The sequence below is a fragment of the Oncorhynchus kisutch genome, linkage group LG22, assembly GCF_002021735.2.
Source record: "Oncorhynchus kisutch isolate 150728-3 linkage group LG22, Okis_V2, whole genome shotgun sequence".
NCBI classification, from domain to species: domain Eukaryota; kingdom Metazoa; phylum Chordata; class Actinopteri; order Salmoniformes; family Salmonidae; genus Oncorhynchus; species Oncorhynchus kisutch.
This window is the reverse complement of record NC_034195.2, coordinates 25,208,612-25,221,129: the sequence shown is the minus strand read 5'-3', so window position 1 is coordinate 25,221,129 and position 12,518 is coordinate 25,208,612. Positions and strand designations below refer to the sequence as shown.

General features: G+C 44.9%; 1 protein-coding gene across 1 annotated transcript in view; it reads right to left on the bottom strand.

Annotated features, from left to right (window-relative positions):
• LOC109866874 (partitioning defective 6 homolog alpha) overlaps positions 1–12,518 on the bottom strand; it is a 36,725-nt gene that overhangs the window by 5,503 nt on the left and 18,704 nt on the right. The window lies entirely within an intron of this gene.

Genomic DNA, 12,518 nt, shown 5'->3' with positions numbered 1-12,518 from the left:
TTTCCCTACTTTACAAATACACCTATTGATATAGAATGCAGTGGTCTCACTTTATCCTGCTGTATGTTTCTTTTGGCTTTTCTTTGGGGATCCGTTAAGATCAAATATTATGTCAACCATAGAGGCCCTGTGAAGTTATATACTCATTTCTATGATGTCAACAATCTGACCTGAGATTTTCAAAAACAGTGAGTCTCTATTCCACTGTTTTCATAGTTACCACTCCCAATAGCTCTTAACCCATTTCTCCTCTCGGTCTGTCTGTCTCTCACACACATTTTTTTTCTTTTTTTCTCCACCTTTATTTAACCAGGTAGACTAGTGCAACTGTGACCTGGCCAAGATAAAGCAAAGCAGTTCGACACATACAACAACACAGAGTTACACGTGGAATAAACAAAACATAGAATGAAAAAGTCTATATACAGCATGTTCAAATGAGGTACGATAAGGCAGGTAAGGCAATAAATAGGCCATGGTGGCGAAGTAATTACAATATAGCAATTAAACACTGTAATGGTAGAATGTGCAGAAGATGAATGTGCAAGTAGAGATACTGGGGTGCAAAGGATAAATAAATACAGTATGGGGATGAGGTAGTTTGATGGGTTATTTACAGACGGGCTATGTACAGGTGCAGTGATCTGTGAGCTGCTCTGACAGCTGGTGCTTAAAGCCAGTGAAGGAGATATTAGTCTCCAGCTTCAGTGATTTTTGCAGTTTGTTCCAGTCATTGGCAGCAGAGAACTGGAAGGATAGGAGGCCAAAGGAAGAATTGGCTTTGGGGGTGACCAGTGAGATATACCTGCTGGAGCGCGTGCTACGAGTGGGTGCTGCTATGGTGACCAGTGAGCTGAGATAATGCGGGGCTTTACCTAGCAGAGACTTGAAGATCACCTGGAGCCAGTGGGTTTGGCCACGAGTATGAAGCGAGGGCCAGCCAACGAGAGCGTACAGGTCACAGTGGCGGGTAGTATATGGGGCTTTGGTGACAAAAAGTTGTTGAGTAGAGTGTCGGAGGCTATTTTGATCGGTAGGATGGTCAGTTTTACAAGGGTATGTTTAGCAGCATGAGTGAAGGATGCTATGTTGTGAAATAGGAAGCCAATTCTAGATTTAATTTTGGATTGGAAATGTTTAATGTGAGTCTGGAAGGAGAGTTTACAGTCTAACCAGACACCTACAGTCATGGTCAAAAGTTTTGAGAATGACACAAATATTAATTTCCAAAGTTTGCTGCTTCAGTGTCTTTAGATATTTTTTGTCAGATGTTACTATGGAATACTGAAGTATAATTACAAGCATTTCATAAGTGTCAAAGGCTTTTATTGACAATTACATGAAGTTGATGCAAAGAGTCAATATTTGCAGTGTTGACCCTTCTTTTTCAAGACCTCTGCAATCTGCCCTGGCATGCTGTCAATTAACTTCTGGGCCACACTGATGGCAGTCCATTCTTGCATAATCAGTGCTTGGAGTTTGTCAGAATTTGTGGGGTTTTGTTTGTCCACCTGCCTCTTGAAGATTGACCACAAGTTCTCAATGGGATTAAGGTCTGGGGAGTTTCCTGGCCATGGACCCAAAATATTGATGTTTTTTTTCCCCGAGCCACTTAGTTATCACTTTTGCCTTACGGCAAGGGAATCCATCATGCTGGAAAAGGCATTGTTCGTCACTAAACTGTTCCTGGATGGTTGGGAGAAGTTGCTCTTGGAGGATGTGTTGGTACCATTTTTTATTCATGGCTGTGTTCTTAGGCAAAATTGTGAGTGAGCCCACTCCCGTGGCTGAGAAGCATGAATGGTCTCAGCATGCTTTACTGTTGGCATGACATAGGACTGATGGTAGCGCTCACCTTGTCTTCTCTGAACAAGCTTTTTTTCCAGATGCCCCAAACAATCGGAAAGGGGATTCAGAGAAAATGACTTGACCCCAGTCCTCAGCAGTCCAATCCCTGTACCTTTTGCAGAATATCAGTCTGCCCCTGATATTTTTCCTGGAGAGAAGTGGCTTCTTTGCTGCCCTTCTTGACACCAGGACATCCTCCAAAAGTCTTCGCCTCACTGTGCGTGCAGATGCACTCACACCTGCCTGCTGCCATTCCTGAGCAAGCTCTGTACTGGTGGTGCCCCGGTCCCGCAGCTGAATCAACTTTAGGAGACGGTCCTGGCGCTTGCTGGACTTTCTTGGGCGCACTGAAGCATTCTTCACAACAATTGAACCGTTTTCCTTGAAGTTCTTGATGCTCCGATAAATGGTTGATTTAGGTGCAATCTTACTGGCAGCAATATCCTTGCCTGTGAAGCCCTTTTTGCGCAAAGCAATGATGACGGCACATGTTTCCTTGCAGGTAACCATGATTGACAGAGGAAGAACAATGATTCCAAGCACCACCCTCCTTTTGAAGCTTCCAGTCTGTTATTCGAACTCAATCAGCATGACAGACTGATCTCCAGCCTTGTCCTCGTCAACACTCACACCTGTGTTAATGAGAGAATCACTGACATGTCAGCTGGTCCTTTTGTGGCAGGGCTGAAATGCAGTGGAATTTTTTGGGGGGGGATTCACTTCATTTGCATGGCAAAGAGGGACTTTGCAATTAATCTGATCACTCTTCATAACATTCTGGAGTATATGCAAATCGCCATCATACAAACTGAGGCAGCAGACTTTGTGAAAATTAATATTCTTAAAACTTTTGGCCACGACTGTAGGTATTTGTAGTTGTCCACATATTCTAAGTCAGAACCGTTCAGAGTAGTGATGCTGGACGGGCGGGCAGGTGCAGGCAGCGATCGGTTGAAGAGCATGCATTTAGTTTTACTTCCATTTAAGAGCAGTTGGAGGCCACGGAAGGAGAGTTGTATGGCATTGAAGCTCGTCTGGAGGTTAGTTAACACCGTGTCAAAAGAAGGGCCAGAGGTATACAGAATGGTGTCGTCTGCGTATAGGTGGATCAACGAATCACCAGCAGCAAGAGCGACATCATTGATGTATACAGAGAAGAGAGTCGGCCCGAGAATTGAACCCTGTGGCACCCCCACAGAGACTGCCAGAGGTCCGGACAACAGAGCAACCTTGTGCTGATTGAGAGCAGAGATTTCTGGGAACAGGAGAACAGTACTTCAGAACCTGCCCCAGAGACAGACAGTCAGTCAGAGATGGAGCAGGGGTAGTGGGGTATGTGTAAGGACACAGTGAGGATTTCCATAACTCTCAACCACTACTGAGGGGTCAGAGGTTGTGAAACAGAAACAGATTGCATACCAGTCAGATGAATCACCGCTTCAGTCCCCACTGTTTACATTAAACAGTCAAGACAGCCTAGCTCTATCATCACACCCACCTGACACATTCTCTGGTGTGACAGAAATAAACAAAATGTGTTGTTTTTAGTGCTAGCTGGCAGGTAGCAGCACAGGGAGGAACCACTCAGGGCTCTGTTCTAAATGTGAAGCGACACTTGCTGGGGAGGAGAGAATATTTTAAGTTATTTTTAAACTGCGGAGAAGGATGTGCTGTGTGATCCTGTTTCTCAGAAAGACACAGAGGAGAGGTCTGGATGTGGTTATGTGGAGCACTGCCTGCTGAGAGGGTGAAACATAGGAAGTCATCAACACCTTAGAGAGGCCATGGCAAAAGAAAGAGAGCTTTGGGAGATCACTGTATGACTAATGTGTATCATGGAGGATGCAGTGGATATGATCCTAACATTCAACACTGGTAAAAGCACACTTAGCTAGGTTTTATAGGTTTTATGGATGACAACAAACAGATTTGACCAAAGCCACAGGCTGTTGTATGAAGGGATGGATAAAATTAGGATTTGATGTATATCCAGGCTCAGCTAGAGGGCATGAGACATAACAAGTGGGTGACAGTCTGGCCAGACTAGCTGTGAACCCTGACCTCAACATTATGAAGTGAAAACAATCTTCTGGTCACAACAGAAAAGCTCTTCCAACATGGAGAATACACAGAAAACCCAGTATATTCACTGTGTATACAGTATATATGCCAATACTATAAACATTTGCCCAGTTATGGAAAGTGTGTGTGGTACAGTTTACATTTATCTGTATGTTTGTGTTAATAACATACAGTTGAAGTCAGAGGTTTACATACACCTTAGCCTTAACCTTAACATTTAAACTCAGTTTTTCACAATTCCTGACATTTAATCCTAGTAAAAATTCCCTGTCTTAAGTGGTGATCCTAACTGACCTAATTTTAAGAATGTGAAATGTCAGAATAATAGTAGAGAATGATTTATTTCAGCTTTTATTTATTTCACCACATTTCCAGTGGGTCAGAAGTTTACATACACTCAATTAGTATTTGGTAGCATTGCCTTTAAATAGTTTAACTTGGGTCAAACGTTTCAGTTAGCCTTCCACAAGCTTCCCACAATACGTTGGGTGAATTTTGTCCCATTCCTCCTGACAGAGCTGCTGTAACTAAGTCAGGTTTGTAGGCCTCCTTGCTCGCACACGCTTTTTCAGTTCTGCCCACAAATATTCTATAGGATTGAGGTCAGGGCTTTGTGATGGCCACTCCAATACCTTGACTTTGTTGTCATCAAGCCATTTTTCCACAACTTTGGAAGTATGCTTGGGGTCATTGTGCATTTGGAAGACTCATTTGCGACCAAGCTTTAACTTCCTGACTGATGTCTTGACATGTTGCTTCAATATATCCACATAATTTTCCATCTTCATGATGGCATCTATTTTGTGAAGTGCACCAGTCCCTCCTGCAGCAAAGCACCCCCACAACATGATGCTGCCACCCCTGTGCTTCACGGTTGGGATGGTGTTCTTCGGCTTGCAAGCCTACCCCTTTTTCCTCTAAACATAACGATGGTCATTATGGCCAAACAGTTCTATTTTTTTTTTCATCAGACCAGAGAACATTTCTCCAAAAAGTAGTAAGGTTTAGGAGCAGTGGCTTCTTCCTTGCTGGGTGGTCTTTCAGGTTATGTCGATATAGGACAAGTTTTACCGTGGATATAGATATTTTTGTACCTGTTTCCTCCAGCATCTTCACACAGTCCTTTGCTGTTGTTCTGGGATTGATTTGCACTTTTCACACCAAAGAACGTTCATCTCTAGGAGACAGAACGTGTCTCCTTTCTGAGCAGTATGATGGCTGCATGGTCCCATGGTGTTTATACGTGCGTACTATTGTTTGTACAGATGAACGTGGTACCTTCAGGTGTTTGGAAATTGCTCCCAAGGATGAACCAGACTTGTGGAGGTCCACAATTTTTTTCTGAGGTCCTGACTGATTTATTTTGATTTTCCCATGATGTCAAGCAAAGAGGAGTTTGAATGTAGGCCTTGAAATACATCCACAGGTACACCTCCAATTGATTCAAATTATGTCAATTAGCCTATCAGAAGCTTCTAAAGCCATGACATAATTTTCTGGAATTTTCCAAGTTGTTTAAAGTCACAGTCAACTTAGTGTATGTAAACTTCTGACCCACTGGAATTGTGATACAGTGAATTATAAGTGAAATAATCTGTCTGTAAACAATTGTTAGAAAAATTACTTGTGTCATGCACAAAGTAGATGTCATAACTGACTTGCCAAAACTATTGTTTGTTAACAAGAAATTTGTGGAGTGGTTGAAAACAAGTTTTAATGACTCCAACCTAAGTGTACGTAAACTTCCGACTTCACCTGTACATGTTTGTGTGCCTGGGTGGGTTTAACTCAAGTGTTTGTTTGTGTAGGTCTGTTTGTGTAGTTCTGTTTGTGAGTGTTCCACAGTCCTCACAGAGCTGTAGTCAGCCCTGCCTCCCTCCCTGTCCCCCTTCATTAGTTTTATTGTCTGGACCCCCACAGAGAGCAGAGCAGCCTCTGTTATTAAACCCACTTATCGGCTGGAGGAGGCGGGCTGGAGGGTGAGCCCAACCGGAGAGCACGTGCGGGGCTGGGTCAGGAGGAAGGGAGGGATGGGGCCCAGGGTTACAGACCAGGAGGGTTGGGTCTGCTCAATGATCTATAGTAGGTGTCAATAAAACATTTTTTAAAGAGCCTGCAGTACAGGGAGCACTGCAATACCTTCTGAATGATGCTACCTCTGCACTGTGCACAATATCCCCACAGAGAGAATGCCAGAGTTCATTACAATGGTCTGTAAATGAGTCTTGACATAACAGCTAACTCACACAGACATGCAGGTTAACAGAGATTGAGGGCAAGACCACAGCTACTGTCTATAGAGGAACGGGGGAAATGCCTGCTACTAGAAATAACCCATATGGAGTAAAATGTCTCCATTTCCCCTTTTTCTACACTTCAATATCTACTTCTCTTTCCCGCTCTCTCCTTCTCTGTGGTTGTATCGGTACACAGTGTAAGCATTGCTAGCCTAGTGGTCTGTGTGGTCTATGAGTTCTTCTACTGGGCTGAGCTGTATTATTGACCAACTGGGCTATAATGTGGTTTAATGGTGAGTGAGATCAGAGGCTAATGTGCAGAGTGGCTAGCTACAGGGATACTGTCTCCCTAGTGTAAATGTCTAAGTGTGTGTCTGTGCCTGCATTAGTGCCGATGTAAGGAGGAACCATTGAAACCATCTCTTCACCAGGTCCTGTACCATCTATACTCCCACTTATCTTACAAAGGAAAGAACAAACACACACATTTCTAGGTATACCTGTATGCCTGTAATATACACAGACAACTTGGAACATCTTTGCCCTGTGGTGAGGGGTTGTGGGAGGCTCCAACACATTCCAGAACAAACTGCTCTGATCTCCTAGCAACGTATTCCCCCTGTGCTTCCCTCACTATATCAAATTAATCAACTACCCACCTCGCTAGATCATGTGATCTCTGTAGGCTACATCATGAATCACCTGACTCATGTTATACACTGCATTACGTTACTGCAGCACAGGAGAGAGTAAATACCTGTTAATAACCAGCGTCAGGAGGTCAATTCACTTCTGAATAACTGCTGGCATCTTACATATCCTTGAGCATGTTGAGTTTAATACAATCATTATTTGCAACAAAGCTGGTATTATAAAGGTGAGATTGCTGCATGTCAAGACAACAAGGCAGTCACTAGATTGAAACACTGAGAAGGGCTGAGGTGGGTGAGTTCAGTAGCACTGGGCCTTAGGGGAGGACATTGAAGTGAAGCCAGCAGTGGAGAGATGGGCTTATAGTATTCATGACTCTACCAGAATTGGAAATAACTTTAATGCAGCTAGACGTCTGCAGCCTTCAGGCATAGACACTGCTGATCCTCTCAGACATCTCAAACTTCTCCCACTGGATCCTATAGAAATGCTGCTTTACCCCACTTCCCCAAGAGCCTCTCTGACTCTCAAACACAGAGGACAAGGAGCAGAGGGGTTGAGAGAGTGGGAGTGTGAGAGAGAAAGAGACAAGAGACACCGAGAGACCCATCAATTTGCCTCCTGCCCTTGTCTAGCCTATAGTGACAGATCCCTCTGTGCTGCCATCCATGCTAACCTGGGAGAGTGTCCCCAGAGAATTCACTGTGTCCCTGTCCTCAGGACCTGGGGGAGGGGGTTGGGCTCCCAAGGAAAGCTACACAGAGAGGTGTGTATTAAGTATCTATGGGTATGGAGTCAACATCTGTCTCTCTGCTCAGCCATAAGCAGATTATGCTGCCTCTTTCAAATAAAATAGGGTGAAAAGGGCATTTGAACTGGTTTAGTTTGCCTCCATTTTGATACAATGCCTTCTTGTCTATAGTTCAGACAGACATGCTATTGCAGAATATGATAGCTTATTGACAGTGGAGTTACACCTCCGTACTGTGTTATTGCAGTGTAACAGCTTATTGGTTGTGAGTTTGCACTTCATAATGCTGTGTTATTGCAGAGTGGAACAGCTTATTGACTAGCTATACATCACAATGGCAGGTTATTACAGAATAACAGATCTCACTGACTGACTGGCTGTCTGCAGGTGTTGTACGGCTGCTGAAATCTAGTCGCTTATTTCGGACCATATATACAAATACTAAAAATGTCATGCATTTTTCTGCAGCACCGTTAGCCTTTTTTCTATTGTTTAGGACCAGTTGGCACTACTCTGTATTGAGTGAGAACCCACCACAGCTGGGATAAGTAGTGCTGAGTTTAGCACTATTTAGCTGTCTGGATTCCTTTGAGGAAACAGCTAGCTGATTTCACACTCTAATCAGACAGACAGCAATGGTTCAATGACTTAGTAACTGTTCCGTCACATCACATAAATCTGACTGGGAGAGTCCTGCCTTCGGGGCAAACTACTACCACTACTACTCCCTCTTGCCCTGACACCAGCCATGCTGGTGGGTTGTTTCTTCCTCACCCTCATTGTTCTTGTCTCCTTCATTCTAGATTATGAAAGCGATCATCACCATGAACACGGGTCCCACTCTGAGCTCATTGTCCTACCCTGGCTGTCATGCTGGCCCAGGCATGCTTTCACATGAATTATTCCAGAGTGAGCAGGCCAGGCAGTGGAATGGAAAGCATGGCCTGGCAGAACCAGCACCAGCGAGCCCCCGTCCTCCAGGGTAGGGGGTTTGAGTGATGGACACCTGATGCTGCCAGCAGGAAGCAGATCAGAGTACTGTGGAGGCATCTCTTTGGCACCACATCTCCTGGATCCCCTTACAATGTCTGGCCACTGGCCGCATTGCAGCGCTGCTCCAAGAATAAACTATTCCTGTCGCAACATTCCAACAGCTGAGCTCTGTTGTTCATCAATGTTCAGATAGAACATTTTTAAAGATGTTCCTCCTAATAAAGATCATATATGATCCAGGAGTTATATTAATCCTGTGATCGAACTAGGAAAAAGTTTTCAAACCTATTTTAAAGTGGCAATCAGAAGTTGAAAAAAAATGAGTGTCATCCCTGCCCAAGTTTCGGTAAAAAGCTGAGGGATGGGGCTGGAGATGCACAACCACTCAAATTCATAGGCAGAACTATGGATGCAAGGACTGACCATCCATGATATCAACATTATAGTTCCAACCATGTTTTGAGGCTATATTGTGGTCACCATGACAACGCCCCACTGTTTCCATCCATATAAACAGCAACAATGGGTCTTCCCACTGCCATCTAGAAAGGAGCCTCTGCATAGCCCAACTAAAAGAATACAGGCAACATAGTATCAACACACAAACACACTTCTACTCTGATTGAAAGACAACATAGTTTGTTAGTGGAGCAGCAGATCAGATCAGCAATCACGTGCTGCACGGGAGGCCGGATCAGCAGTATCAAATCAAATCAAATTTATTTGTCACATACACATGGTTAGCAGATGTTAATGCGAGTGTAGCGAAATGCTTGTGCTTCTAGTTCCGACAATGCAGTAATAACGAACAAGTAATCTAACTAACAATTCCCCAAAAAACTACTGTCTTATACACAATGTAAGGGGATAAAGAATATGTACATAAGGATATATGAATGAGTGATGGTACAGAGCAGCATAGGCAAGATACAGTAGATGATATCGAGTACAGTATATACATATGAGATGAGTATGTAAACCAAGTGGCATAGTTAAAGTGGCTAGTGATACATGTATTACATAAGGATGCAGTCGATGATATAGAGTACAGTATCTACGTATGCATATGAGATGAATAATGTAGGGTAAGTAACATTATATAAGGTAGCATTGTTTAAAGTGGCTAGTGATATATTTACATCATTTCCCATCAATTCCCATGATTAAAGTGGCTGGAGTAGAGTCAGTGGCATTGACAGTGTGTTGGCAGTAGCCACTCAATGTTAGTGGTGGCTGTTTAACAGTCTGATGGCCTTGAGATAGAAGCTGTTTTTCAGTCTCTCGGTCCCAGCTTTGATGCACCTGTACTGACCTCGCCTTCTGGATGACAGCGGGGTGAACTGGCAGTGGCTCGGGTGGTTGATGTCCTTGATGATCTTTATGGCCTTCCTGTAGCATCGGGTGGTGTAGGTGTCCTGGAGGGCAGGTAGTTTGCCCCCGGTGATGCGTTGTGCAGACCTCACTACCCTCTGGAGAGCCTTACGGTTGAGGGCGGTGCAGTTGCCATACCAGGCGGTGATACAGCCCGCCAGGATGCTCTCGATTGTGCATCTGTAGAAGTTTGTGAGTGCTTTTGGTGACAAGCCGAATTTCTTCAGCCTCCTGAGGATGAAGAGGCGCTGCTGCGCCTTCCTCACGATGCTGTCTGTGTGAGTGGACCAATTCAGTTTGTCTGTGATGTGTATGCCGAGGAACTTAAAACTTGCTACCCTCTCCACTACTGTTCCATCGATGTGGATGGGGGGGGTGTTCCCTCTGCTGTTTCCTGAAGTCCACAATCATCTCCTTAGTTTTGTTGACGTTGAGTGTGAGGTTATTTTCCTGACACCACACTCCGAGGGCCCTCACCTCCTCCCTGTAGGCCGTCTCGTCGTTGTTGGTAATCAAGCCTACCACTGTTGTGTCGTCCGCAAACTTGATGATTGAGTTGGAGGCGTGCGTGGCCACTACCTGTGGGCCACGTACCTGTGTGTGTATGTAAGTGTGTACTGATCAGTGGGACGTAACTAATGGGGCTTGTCTTGGATTACCCTTTCAAATTGAGGGCAGCTCTTATCCCATCCCAGGATTATTACTGAGGCACAGACACAAGGGGGCCCCACTCCAGACACCACAAACACTGGGACCTGGTCTATATCCTCCCCACCCCCACGGGACTAACCCTGATCACACTATAAACCTCTGGAAACTGGACGATGGAGAACTATAGCTTTCACAATACAGTCTCAAACACAGCATCATTAATATAGACGATCCTCCCCCCCTGTGTTTGGGAACAGGTAACAGGTAAAGGGATGTTTACTGTTGAAACTTTTCATTAGTTCCATGTTCCTTTGTCATTTTGGCAGCATTCTATTCTTGTCTTCTGTACCACCTGCTGCTGCCTATTCCCTTACAGTCTGCTATTTCATGTATGTGTGACAGTGTAAACACTGAGCTGGATCATGAGACAGTATGATGTCACCATCAATATGAGCTGAGTCATCCTCGTGGTAGGCGTACTGTAGTGTACATACGTACACATTCCATTCAGAATCCAAAAATGGACTGTAGACAGCTGCCAAAACCAGCAAGCATTCTTAAAACCCTCAAACAATGCCCACACCTTCTCTCTGACCTCAGCAGGCAGCACGCTCAGACTCACAACTGTCCCTTCAAAAGGCCCTCTCCTCCTCTAGCCTCTGTTTCTATTTGTGGGTGCTCTGTTTTTACACTTCCATACTGCTAGTCTCTGGAAAGAAACACATCTGAAAAGGACTGTCCAGCTATATATGTGATGCTCAATAAACCACTGGCGCTTAGATTGAAGGCCGGATCACAAACCACTGAAATAAGACCAAAAACAGTCATGCAGTATGTGGAAGGAATTTCATCTTGTAAATCTGAGTGGGAAACTGGAAATTGAAAACTCTACATTACTCTGTTACACTACAAAGTGGTTTACAGTTGCTCCATTGTTAATGTTACAATCAACTTGGTAACTGCACCTCTATATCAACTAGTCAATATTGCCCAGGAAACCGGTCAACAGCCCTGGGTTATACTGCCCTGTATTCACACTGCTGACAACCTATTGACCCTCAGTGGCATTGGGCATCTACCCACCTACCATGCCAACCTGTGGTTGGTAACATCCTGTTTTCAAGCCTCCAGTGTACCCGCTGCATGCCAGTACATTCCTGCTAGTGCCTCCACTCCTTCCCCAGCTTCTAGAGACACAAGAATGCAACAAACAAGCAACGCACCAGGCTGGCTGTTTCACAGAAACAAGAAATCACAGCAGCTCTCAGGAATCTCAGAGGCTGAAAGACATGGAGAATGACTTGGCTAGAGAAGACATTCAGAGGCTGCCCTAAGTAACAATGGGTGATATATGCAGGTGTTTTATCTTCTGATCGGATATGGCATGCAAAATCCTGCCCAGGTACATAACATAGAACCTGCCCAGGCACATTACAGAGAACCCTGCCCAGGCACATTACAGAGAACCCTGCCCAGGCACATTACATAGAACCTGCCCAGGCACATTACAGAGAACCTGCCCAGGCACATTACAGAGAACCCTGCCCAGGCACATTACAGAGAACCCTGCCCAGGCACATTACAGAGAACCCTGCCCAGGCACATTACAGAGAACCCTGCCCAGGCACATTACAGAGAACCCTGCCCAGGCACATTACAGAGAACCCTGCCCAGGCACATTACATAGAACCTGCCCAGGCACATTACAGAGAACCTGCCCAGGCACATTACAGAGAACCCTGCCCAGGCACATTACAGAGAACCTGCCCAGGCACATTACAGAGAACCCTGCCCAGGTACATTACATAGAACCCCGCCCAGGCACATTACAGAGAACCCCGCCCAGGCACATTACAGAGAACCCCGCCCAGGCACATTACAGAGAACCCCGCCCAGGCACATTACAGAGAACCCCGCCCAGGCACATTACAGAG